This window comes from Mesocricetus auratus, unplaced genomic scaffold (genome assembly GCF_017639785.1).
Source record: "Mesocricetus auratus isolate SY011 unplaced genomic scaffold, BCM_Maur_2.0 Super-Scaffold_100021, whole genome shotgun sequence".
NCBI classification, from domain to species: Eukaryota; Metazoa; Chordata; class Mammalia; order Rodentia; family Cricetidae; genus Mesocricetus; species Mesocricetus auratus.
The window spans coordinates 6,409,054-6,421,542 of record NW_024429202.1 but is presented as its reverse complement, the minus strand read 5'-3'; the positions used below and the strand labels follow the sequence as shown (position 1 = coordinate 6,421,542).

The 12,489-nt window shown below is 50.7% G+C and overlaps 1 protein-coding gene across 1 annotated transcript in view; it reads left to right on the top strand.

Annotated features, from left to right (window-relative positions):
- Nucleotides 1-2,121: 2,121 nt before the first annotated feature.
- The window catches only part of Ccnd3 (cyclin D3), a 90,352-nt gene continuing 79,984 nt past the window's right edge, over nucleotides 2,122-12,489 (top strand). Inside the window, exon 1 of the mRNA XM_021228591.2 lies at nucleotides 2,122-2,253. The gene's annotated coding sequence lies outside the window, so the exon portion shown is untranslated. The remainder of the gene's footprint in view (nucleotides 2,254-12,489) is intronic.

Sequence of the window (12,489 nt, the reverse complement as noted above, 5' to 3'; positions counted from 1 at the left end):
TTGTAGTTGTCGGGTGGGGAGGTGGCGAAGGGCGTGGCCACAGGTGCCCCGCCTCGCGGTAAAGTGTGTGTCGTGGATGGGTGGGAGCAGAGGTGGGAAGACCCCAGCTCATGTGACTGTGTGAGCCTAGCTTTCGCGGGCCTTTTAGCCACTATGGCAGTGGCTCTGGAAAACTCTCTGTGGGTTGTACCGAGTTAAGAAGAACCTATTTTGGCCAGAAGTCAGCCATCTATTAACCCTAGCACTTTGAGGGTTAGCCGGAGGATCTGGAGATCCAGGCCAGTTTGGGACTACATAAGACCTTCCCTGTCAGGAAAAAACAAGTAAAAAAGTAAAAACAAAGCTATTGCTATGAAATAATGTCTCAAAACACACTGAAGGATGAACTTTGGGTAGCTGGAGAGATGATTCAGCGGCTAAGAGCACTGGCTGTTCTTCCAAAATCAGAGGCAGCTGTGAGCCACTCAACATAGGTGCTGAGATTTTTGAACTCTGATTCTCTCCAACAGCAGTATGTGCTCTTAACCATTGAGCAGTCTCTCCAGCCCAAAAGTGCGGTCCTTTTTTTTTTTTTTTCTTCTTTTTTTTTTTGGTTTTTCGAGACAGGGTTTCTCTGTTTTTTTGGTTTTTTGAGACAGGGTTTCTCTGTATTATTTTGGAGGCTGTCCAGGAACTCACTCTGTAGACCAGGCTGGCCTCGAACTCACAGAGATCCAACTGCCTCTGCCTCCTGGGATTAAAGGCGTCCTCCAACGATGCTGGGCTCTCTCCAGTCCTTAGGAGCACTTTTGGAAAGACTCTAGAGGTTCCCTATGTTCGCAGGGTTTCCTCAATTTACCTGATTTTTAGCTTAACCTAGCTGGGCCAGCCCAGTTCCCAGGATCTCACTCGTCAGAGAGGGCCTTAGTATTGGTTGTTTTGCTTTGTGTGAGCCTCACTAGTCCAGGCTGGTCTCAAACTTGCTGTGTGCCTGAGGATGACCTTGCACATTGTGGTGTTTTGAATATGAGTGGCCCCCATAGACTCGTATGTTTGAATGCTTAGTCACAGGGAGCGCACTACCGGAGAAGGATTAGGAGCTGTGGCCTTGTTCGAAGAGGTGTGTCACTGGGGGTAGACGAGGTTTCAAAAGCCTCTCTCTGTCTCCCCTCCCCCCTGCAGATCAGACATAGCATAGTGTTTTCAGTGTCATTCTTGCTCCATGTGGGATCACAGGGGATCAACCCTCTACAACTGTGAGCAAGTCCCCGATTAAAGTTTTATAAAGGTTTAATTTTTATAAAGTTGTCGTGGTCACAGTGTCTCTTCATAGCAATAGAACAGTAACTAAGACAGACACCCTACCCTGATTATCCTACCCACACCTTCTCCAGAGTGCTGGGGTTATCATAATCCACCACCATACTCCATTTAGGAAACATTGGGGGGACTCTGGACTGGAAATTCTTCAGGAGGAACCTTGCCTCCTCTTATCCATACTGGCCTCGTGGGGAGGGGAGGTGCCTGGTCAGATGCAATCCCTGGGTTTGAGTTCCAACACTTGTGAGCCCTAACTCTGGCCATGTTACCTAACCTTACTGTTTTGCCCCCGTCCCAGTCCCGTCCCGTCCCCCCCCCTTCCCCGTGACAGATCTGGGGAAGCTGTGAGATAGCAGGTGTCGCGGTTCCTGGCTGCATGGTAAGAGTTAAAAACTCAGACCTGCTGTTTACTTCCTAAGCAACATGCATCACGAATTGCAGATGCCCAGAAGGCACGCATCCTCTGGAGTGAGTGAGTGAATGAGTGAGTGAGTGAATGAGTGAGTGTGTGTGTGTGTGTGTGTGTGTACACCTGAGCCTGACGAAGCCACACCCCCAACTACCACCACCTGGAGCTGAGGATCATGTTTGCAGACCCCCAGTGGATTAGGGATCAAAGCTGGCTGAGCCTCCTCCTGGAGGCTCTGGAGCATCAGGAAGCAGACCCTAGCAGAGCTCAGCACCCAGCTCCTTTGTCTCGCCCGCCCGCCCCCTCGTCCCCACTTCCTGCCCAGCTTCTAGCTAGCGATCTGCTCTGCGGCGCGGACTTTGTAAACACGCCGCGCCTGTGGGGTGGACGCTTGATTTGTTTGGGTGCCGCGGAAGCGGAGTGCACGCCCCTGTCCTGTCCGTGCTGGCGGTTGTGATCATGCCTACTGTCTAAAACCAGACGTCCAGCAGCGGGAGAGAACGTGAGGCCACCATCCGAACTCCGGGGGACTCAACTGCCAAGAGGTAGGCTCGGGGGCTGGAGAAGCCAGAATGAATGTGATGTCAGCATCGCCTGCTTTGTCTGGGATGTTCCTTAGAGTCCAGGTTGGAGACCCTAAGGTGGCTTTAGCGGGTCATCGGGCACTCTCCCCTCGGTTTTGTCCCCAAAAGCTTAGTTTACTTTCCCACTGAGTATGATGTTTTGATCAGAGCTGAGGGTCAGAGAAGCAAGCCCCTTAAAGGTTCTCGAGCCTCCTAAATGTGTGCACATCAACCAGCATGGCTAGACCGGTGGTGGCGTTTGAGTCAGCCAGAGCCAAGGAAGGGGACCAGAAAACTAGAATTTTCCGGAAGGTGCTGAGGGTCTCACTCTTCTGCATCTCCTAAGTGTAGACCAGAGAGTAACTGAAGAATTGGACTGCCGTTGCAAGGAAGCACTTGCACTGGCTGAGCACCTACTGTGTGCTTGACACTGTTTCTGTTTGCTGCTGACTTCCTCAACCACTGATGGTGTTGGTCTTGTATTCAACGGAGATGAAGGGAGAAGGGCTCTGGTGATGCGATTGGGAAGGGGACATCTGGGTTGGGTTCCGGAGGATGGTTTTGACCTCAGAGAGAGTTAGGTGGGAAGTCATCGAGATACTTACTACCCAACGGTAAACTGAATCAAACTGGTGTTACTGGGCACGGGGAAATACTGGTAACTGGAAAACAGTCCTCACTCACTTCCAGGCATAAGGACGTGGGAATAAGCAGGAGTGGCTCTGGGAAAGACAAGCTGCTGAGCTGGAGCCCCCAAACTCCAATTCTGTGCAGCAGGAGGGTCCCCCTGGGGATGGCAGGACAGTCCACGCCGTACTGGACAGCCTCTCCCCGTCCTGGACCCTGGCACAGCCACTCCCCGTCCTGGACCCTGGCACTGTCTTCTCCAGCAAGCCCTGTCCTCTGTCCATCACTCCCGCGTCCTCGGGGACCTGGTCCTGCGTGGAGAAGTGACTCGTGTGTGTGTCCCCTCACGCCCTAGCACAGCAGGGGACACATTCCCTGAACACCTTTTCATGTGGCCACAGAGACTGGAGTGGAAAGTGTCTCTGATCATTCCCTCAGGGACACCAGTCTATGCTCAGCCCTCGAACCCATGGTCATGGCCTCCATGGTTCCAACCTCTTTTCTTGTATGTTTCTCTTCATCGAGGACTTGGGATGCTTGCAGAGTCCTGTAGCACCCTCAAGTGTTTATGTAAGTGGTTTAGATGTAGTATCTCATTTAATAGCACTATAAGCTGCATTAAATCAACTACTATTAGTTCCATTTTATAGATGAGGAAACTTGGACACAGGAGGTAAAGAGAGCCCCTTTAAGAAGGACAAGAAGTACATGTCAGGGATCTGGAGACACTGCCCAAGCAGAGGACCCAGGTTCTGTTGCTGACACCCACACAGTAACTCACAACTACCTATTTCCAGGGCTTCAGATGCCCTCTCCTGGTCTCTCCTGATCTCTGCAGGTACCAGGCATGAACATGGTACATACATGTAGGCAAATGCTCATACACATAACAAAATAAATCTTTTTTTAAAAGAAATGGATGTCAGGCTGGGCGGTGACGTACAGTGAGTTCCAGGATAGCCAGGGCTACACAGAGAAACCCTGTCTAGATAACAACAAAGAGGAGAGAGAGAGACAGAGAGAGACAGAGAGAGAGACAGAGAGAGAGAGAGACAGAGAGAGAGAGAGACAGAGAGAGAGAGAGGATGTCAGAGATGGACTTTAAGTCCAACTCACTTGACCTGGGAGATCCTGTCCTTTGTTTTGAGGCAGGGTATTGCTCTTTTTTTTTTCCGAGACAGGGTTTCTCTGTGGCTTTGGAGGCTGTCCTGGAACTCGCTCTGTAGACCAGGCTGGCCTCAAACTCACAGAGATCTGCCTGCCTCTGCCTCCCGAGTGCTGGGATTAAAGGCGTGCACCGCCAACGCCCAGTCAGGGTATTGCTCTTAGCCCAGACCTCGAACTCCCAATCTTAACTCAACCTCCCATGTGCTAGGATGAGAATTACCCATCACCATTACATCCAGGTCAGAGTCGCTGCTCTTGGCCTGGGGTCAGCTCAGGGTTCTCAGGACAGCACAGCACAAAGACAGTACCCTATCTTATGTGGTTGTGGGTGTGCGCATGGGTGTGACGTCACACATCTTCAGTCCCAGCACTTGGGACTCTGTGAGTTGGAGGCCAACCAGTTCCCAATAGCAAATTCCAAGCCAGCCAGTGCTACATAGAGAGACCGTCTCAAAAAGATGCACAAAACGTATTTATTTTATACGTATGGCTGTGTTGTCTGCATTCATCTTTGTGTACCGTGTGTGCCCGGTGCCCACAGAAGCCAGAAGAGGGTGCTGGGTCCCCTGGACTGGAGTTGGCTTCTGGGAGTTGTCAAGTGGGTACTGGAAATCAAATCCGGGTCCTCTGGAAAAAACCAGCCCATGTTCTTTACACCGGGCCGTCTCTCCAGCCCTCGCCTTACTTTTTGAGGCAAGAGTTTCTCACTAAATCTGGAGCTTGCCATTGGGCTCGACTGGCTAGCGGGAAGTCCTTGTCCCAGCCCCTGGAATCCGCCTGTCTCCCTCCCTTGTCCCGCCTCACCGCAATTGTATGACAGATTTGCAGCATGTGCCTGACTGCTTTGGGATCTGAACTCAGTCCTCATGTGCGTGTAGCAACTACCTTCCCAATGAGCCATCTTTTGAGACATCCTTTGAGACAGGTCTCCTAAGCCCAGTTAGCCTGACACACGTATGTGGCCGAGTGTGGCTTTGAACTTCCGATCTCTCTCACCTTCCCATGCCGTATTACAGGCATGTGCTGCCACACCTGCTTTGTGTTGTGCACAATCCGGGGTAGGCCCCATATTCTACACCCCAAGAAGAGCCTTTAAGATTGGTGTCTGATTAAGTGGATGGTTCAGATGTGGGGAAAGCATGAGGTACTGTTCCTGGAATGCCCTATGTCACTTCTTGAAAAGCAGCACCCTCAAGTCTGCCCTTCCCACGGGTTGGAACAATGCCTATGGCATGAGGCCCTTTAGAGGGAAGCCTCCCTGAATTCTAGCTGTTTTCCCTGCTTCCTCTCTGAAACTCTGTGCAGAGGGTTTCTCGAAGGAACCCTCTGCACAGATTTGGGGATGCCCAAGGCAGGTCCCTGCCTACTGCAATCAAAATTAATAATCCCAGCACTCAGGAGGTAAGAAGACGGGTCAGTGTCTGAGTTTGAGGACACTGTTGTACATAGTGAGACCCAATTTACGGAGCTGGAGAGATGACTCAGAGATTAAGAGCCCTGGCTGTTTTTCTAGAGGACCTGGGTTTAGTTCCCAATACATATGTGGCTGCTCACAAAGTCTGTAACTCCAGTTCCAGGGGATCTGAAGCCCTCCTCTGGTTTCCACTACACATACACGTGGTTCACAGACACACATGCAGGCAAAACAGCCATACACATAAAAATAAAATTGTTTTTTAAAAAAATAGCTAAGCACTGACCCCAAGAAGGGGTGTCTGTTGAGATGGGTGTTGATGCTGGGGTTTGAGGGGGAGGGAGGGTGTGAAGGTTATGATTAATGCAAACACAGGCTGCTCTGCCCTTCCTCTGCTCCCAGCGTGGGGTGCAGTGGAACCCTGGGCACGCCCCCTGTCCTCTGCCCTCAGTTGTCCCCAAAGAACAGGCTGTACCCTTGAGAAACCACAAGAGGAAGTTTAGGGCGGCTTGTGGGTGGGGAAAGTTCTGGGACCTCGGCCAAGTTTCCCTTTCCCTACTGAGCAGTAGGTGTGTTTATCTTGCCCGCAAAGACTTTTAAATTTTAAATCCTCTGCGATTCGAAGAGCTGTCAATCCCTGTCCTGGTCTTGCCCAGGGCACCCTTTCTCTGGTGAGATTGGAGTGTCTGTGTTTCAGTTTGGTAGTCTGGTCTCAGCCCATCACCTTTTCCCCAGAGCACCCCAAGAACCTTCCAGCTCTGGGGAATGTGGCTCCAGCAGCCACTTGGGGGTGTGGAGTGTTCCCAGGGGCTCCTAACGTGTTTCTTTTATTTGATACTCACTGTAATTGGAGGTAGTGCATACCTCTGCCTCCAGGGTACCAATGAGGAACACAGAAGTCAGAAAGGTTTAGGAACATGACAGTCACACCTCTAGTAAGTGACAGTTCAGGGTTGAAGGTGGATCTATCTCAAGTCACAGTATCTGCTTTTTACTTTCAGTAGTAAAAGTTTCCATCTAAAGGGGTTTTTTGTTTTTTTATTTGTTTGTTTTGTGTTGTTTTGGAGAATAGGGTTTCTTTGTGTAGCCTTGGCTATCCTAGAGCTCCCTGTGAGACCAAGCTGGTCTCTTAAACTCTCAGAGATCCACCTGCCTCTGCCTCCCAAGTGCTGGGATTACAGCCATGTGCCACCACCGTCCTGCCAATCTTTTTGTTTTTAAATAATGCTTTAGGACAGAAGAGATGGCTTGGTAGTTAAGATGACTTGTGGTGGCACACCCTTTAAACCCAGCCCTCAGGAGGCAGAGGTTAGCAGATCTTTGTGAGTTCAAGACCAGCCTGATCTGGTCTACAATTGAGTTCCAGGACAACCAGAGCTGTTACACAGAGAAAACCAAAAAAGATGAAAAGCCCTGGTTGCTCTTCCAGAGAACTGGAGTTTAATTCCCAGCACCCACAGGGCATCTGCACATGCTACACAGACATACAGGCAAAATAACCATAGATGTAAAATAAATATATTAAACATATTGAAAATAATGCTGCAGCTGCAGCTGGGTGTGGTGGCTGGAAAGTTTCTGCACCTGGATGAGCCTCTCGGATGATGCAGCAATCCAAAATCAAACCCACTTGGAAAAAGGCCAGTTCAATGGATACAACGCTCACGGTGATTTCCTAGCCCCCCAGAGCAGAAGGAAAAGAGAGACAGGAAAATCATGAGTCTGTTTTCTGGGGGACAATTTAAATACCCTGTGGGAGTGGTCTTGAGCATCTCTGGGGAAGGGAATCATCATTTGGTGGGCTTTCTGAAATGCAGCAGGAAAGAGAGCAGGCGGGGTCTTGAGGGGATGATTCCACTAGAACATTCCAGACTCTTTAGGTACATGGATGTCAGGGGCCGAGGCAAAGCCTCCACCAGAATAGTGGTGCCTGCCTTTAATCCCAGCAGAAGCAGTGGTCTCTATGAGTCTGTATAGTTCTAGTGCTATGTAGAGACTCTAGCTTAGAAACAACAGAAATGCACAGGCTGTTCTTCCAGAAGACCAGGGTTTGATTCCCAGCACTCACATGGCAACTTACAACTGCAGCTCCAGGGGTCTGTGAGTCTTTTTGTTTGTTTGTTTGGTTTTGTTTTTCTTTTTTCTTTTTTTCTTTTTTTTTTGGTTTTTCGAGACAGGGTTTCTCTGTATTGTTTTGGAGGCTATCCTGGAACTCACTATAGACCTGGCTGGTCCCGAACTCACAGAGATCCTCCTGCCTCTGTCTCCCGAGTGCTGGTACTAAAGGTGTGCTACACCACTGCCCGGCTGTGTCTACAAGTCTTGGTTGGGTTCATTTTCTCTGTCAATTAAAGAATTAAAAGCAGAAAACACCTCGAGTACCACAGGTAGCATCAGAGAAATCTCAGAAATACTAGCAGACAGCAGCAGATGAGTCAACAGATGAAGTAAGGCATTTCTTGGAAACAAAGAGACGCATGCGTGCAACAGACACACAGAAAGGGACTTGCACGCTGGAAACCCAGTCTCTTCTCGGACTGGAGGCTTTTTAAGTCTCTGAATCATTTTTCTCCCCTAACTTAGCGTTGGTCAGTTTGAGGAGAGACAGGGTGGTTGATTGGCCCACGACCGATGTGTAACACCACGTCAGGCCTTGAACTGTCAAGCAAGTCCATCAACAGGGAGTTGATGGTGGGAGACAGACACACACCTACAAAGCCTTTTGTCTCAAGTCAGGAGGGTGAGGAGGAAACCCTCCATTTGGGGAATTACCTTACAGTAGGGTGGTGTGGAGAGGGGGAGGGGTTGGGGAGGAATAGGAACGGAGTCTTTGTAAGTAAATTTTTTAAAAGATTTATTTATTTATTTATTTATTTATTATGAATACAACACTCTGCCTCCATGTCTGTCTGCAAGCCAGAAGAGGGCACCAGATCTCATTATAGATGGCTGTGAGCCACCATGTGGTTGCTGGGAATTGAACTCAGGACCTCTGGAAGAGCAGTCAGTGCTGTTAACCTCTGAGCCATCTCTCCAGCCCTGAAAGTAAATTTTTTAAAATGGTCAGTAGAGTTGGAGAGTTGGCTCAGTGGTTATTAATGGCTCACTGGCTGTTCTCCCAGAGGACTAAGTGGGTTCCAGCATCTACTTTGGGCATGTCACAGCTGCTTGTTATTGCAGCTACAGGGGATCGATACCCTCCCTGGACTCCTATGGGCACCTGACAAACACTTTTTTTTTTTTTTTTTTTTTTTTTGAGACAGGGTTTCTCTGTAACAGCCCTGACTGTCCTGGAAGTGGCTTTGTAGACCAGGTTGACCTTGAACTCACAGTGATCATCTGCCTCTGCCTCCCTAGTACTGGGACTAAAGGGTGTGTGCCACCATCACCTGGCCTTTTGGTTTTGTTGTTGTTTGTGCATAAATGTTTTTTAAAAGGACAGCCAAGTGGGAAAAGATCAACTACGATGGTGTTTGGTATAGTGGTGAATGTCTATAGTCTTAGCACTCAGGAAGCTGAGGCAGCAGGATCACTGGGACCCAGGCTATGCATTAAGATCTTGTCTCAATTCAGTCAGTCAGTCATTCAGTCAATCAATCAAGGCAGCATGAAAAAGTGAGGTTAAATTCCAGAAAAGTGGAATGTGAAGCGTTTAAATATTCGAGGTAGTTCTTGGAAACATTAGAATTTAAAAATCTGTATTTTGCCAGTTGGTAGTGTCACATGCCTTTAATCCCAACACTCAGGAGGAAGAGGCAAAAAGATGTCTGTAATTTCTGAGGCCAGCCTGGTTTACAGAGACAGTTCCAAGACAGCCAGGGCTTCACAGAGAAACTCTGCCTCGGGAAGCCGCCAAAAGTATTTATTTTATTTTTAATTGTGTGTAAGTGTGTGCATATGCACATAAATGCAGGCGCCTGCAGGATGTGAGAGCCACATAGTGTGGGTGCAACGGAACTTGCATCATCTGCAAGAGCAGTTCAAATTTTTATCCGCCTCGCTATCTCTCCGGCCCCACAACTTTTTTTCTTGAGTGGTTGGATTTTTTTCATTCTGCTTTTGAATCATTTTGAATAATAATAATAATAATATTTACCATATAGTCCTGGTATTATTGTAAACTGGCTGTCCTCGAACTTGGCTTTTCTTTCCGGAGCTGGGATTACAGGCGTGTAAAGTACCCCGCCCACTTGGCAAAAATGGGAAGACTTTCTAACAAATAACTGACCCCTGCCTAATGACGTGAGTTCCAGCCGCAGGAGTCTAGAGCGCATGCCCTACGAGCCTCTGCCAGAGTGTCAGCGCGCAGACTCCACCCCTTTCCGCCTGGAAACTCGGTGGCTCACCGGGGCCCCCTTGCGTCATCGCTCGGCCCGCCGCCCGCCCTGGCCCATGTTTTTCACACTCTGTCCACCAGATGGAGCTGTTGCCCAGAGTGCCGCTTTAGGGGCCCCTATTGGGTGAAGAACCCCACCTGGTCCTTCAGGCGCCAGCTGGTTTCCTGGGACCTCTGTCCCCGTCCGTCCCCCCCATCCCCAGCTGTTTACACAGAAAGTTGTTCTGGCGGACCCGGAAGAATCTCCTTAAAATGTGCTCTTAACGGCTCCGGCCCGGGTGTGCGAGCCTGGGAGAGAGTGCTCCTTTCCCCAGGCAGGGGCCTCCGCACCTCTCCCCCTCCTGACCTTCCTGTGTCCTTGCCACGGAGGGACCCAAGTTGCGCCAGCGCCAGCGTGTCAGGGAAGCTACCCTAGAATGACCGTTCTACCCTTCAAAGGGTGTGACACTTAGGCTGCTGCCCGTGGGACCTCGGAAACCACACCTCTCTGAACCGGTTAGCCCCCGGCCGCCTGACCAGCTCCCACGCTGGGGAAAATTCCGCAGCGGTCTCTCCCGAGATTAAAGAGCAGAGGCCCAGCCACGGCTCTCACAAGGTGGGGCAGAAGCCAGACTGCTGCAGGTCACAACACCAAGAGAGCCATAAAGGCGTTGGTGGCGCAGGCAGAGGCAGGCGGATCTCCGTGAGTTCGAGCCCAGCCTGGTCTACATGCGAGCTCAGGCCTGCAGTGCTACATGAGAGCTTGTTTCATAAAGAGACAGAGAACGGGGCTATGGACGACCGGGACACAGCAGTCAGGGCCCAGGATGAGTGAGTTGGCCTCAGGCACAGAACTGAGCCGGAATAAAATAAATCTACCTAGTCTTTCCAGTCACTTATTTCCAACCCATTCTTTCCTAACCTCAGGAGACAAAGAGGACAGGAAACCCAGCTTACAGGCAGAGAATCTGCTGCACAGAGACCGTAGGCTTCCGCTCGGGGCAGGCTAACAGGGCTGTTTGGCTGCAAAGACGTCACCATTCATTTTCACTCTCTGGTCACATGGACAAGCTGCCCGGCTCTGTTTTTTGGGGGCTCCTTTCTGGCTGCTATTTCTTTGTCTGTTGCCCCTCTCTCACACCTCTCTCACACCAGCTAATGCTTGCTGATCGCTTCCTGTACGCTAAGTAACGTCTCTGTCTTCACAGTGCCGTGAGGGGGTGGGCAGGTCAGGCTCAAACCCAGGCCTTTCCCCATGCTCAGCAAGTACTGTCACAGAGTCCCCGCAGTGCCTGTCACAGAGCCCCAGCCCCCGCAGTGACGGGCATGTGTTACACCTTCACAGATGAGGAACCCAGGCACAGCCTAACCTGCTTTGTGTTTAAGAGAAGATGCAAAGTCCAGCTTAGTGTCTCGGTCACAGGTCCATGTGAGAGCTGCTGTCTTCATAATGTGAGCATCATTTTCCAGCCTGTCTCCGTCTGTCTGTCTGTCTGTCTGTCTGTCTGTCTGTCTCTCTTTCTCTCTCTCACTCTCTCTCTCACACACACACACACTCACGCACTCCCTTTTTTTTTGAGACAAGGCCTTACTATGTAGCTCTGGCTGACCTGAAACTCACTTTGTAGACCAGGCTGGTCTTGCAATCACTGTGTAGACTAGGCTGGTCTTGAACTCACTGAGCCTGCCACTGGCTCCCTGGTTCTGGGATTAGGAGTGTGCACTCCAACATGTTTGCATTTGTTTTTAAGACATGGTTTCACATAGCCCAAGCTAGCCCCAAGCTTGCTCTGTAGCCAAGGATGGCCTTAAGTTCCTGCTCCTCCTTCCTCCACCTCCTGAGTGTGGAGATCACAGGCAGGCACCACCACACCTGGCTTATGTGGTGTTGCGGACCCTTCCCAGGGCTTGCTGTGTGTGCTAAGCAATTGCTCTATCACCCAGCCAGAGCCCCAGCCCCACAGCCCTTTTTCTCCTAGAATAAAAATAGACCTGCAAGTTCTGGCCCGTGTGGAGAAGGTTGGACAGAGTCCTTAAAGTTGGGGCAATCCCAGAAACTCCCAATTCTGGCCCCAGAGTTTTCTGCTCCAACTCAGCCTCTCTCCAGTTCTCTGTTCTCTTCTCTCCAGGCGGCTCCTCCCTGCCCCTCCCCTGGGCTCCCAAGAGTTCTGGGAAAGGAAGTCAGGGCTGGGGCCCCAGACAGATGCAGGCCTTGAGCATCCACTTAAGTTCCAGCTGGAGGAGGGGGCCCTGCCAGGGGAGGAGAGGGCACCTGTGGGTCCCATCCGCCTGTCCCCTGAAGGGTTCTGTCTGCTGTCACAAACTCAGCTCTAGTTTGTGGAGCTTGCTGGGCTAGGTGCTTGGCAGCCACTTTGAATAATGCACCCCCACACCCCACCCCTGCCCCTGCCCAGGGTGGGGCTCTAGCAAGTGAACTGTACTAAGTTGGCTTGGGGGTGTTGGGGAGGGAGCTCTTTCCTCCCAGCAGCAGGCTCGTAAGTTCACGGCTGTTCTTTTCTTTTCTGTCAGCTCTCCACCCTCCTAAGACACACTCACCACAGACCCAGGAACACACCCACCTAACACACTCACACCACACACACCTAAGACGCACTCACCACAAACCCAGGAACACACCCACCTAAGACACACACACCACACACCCACCTAAGACACACTCACCACAGACCCAGGA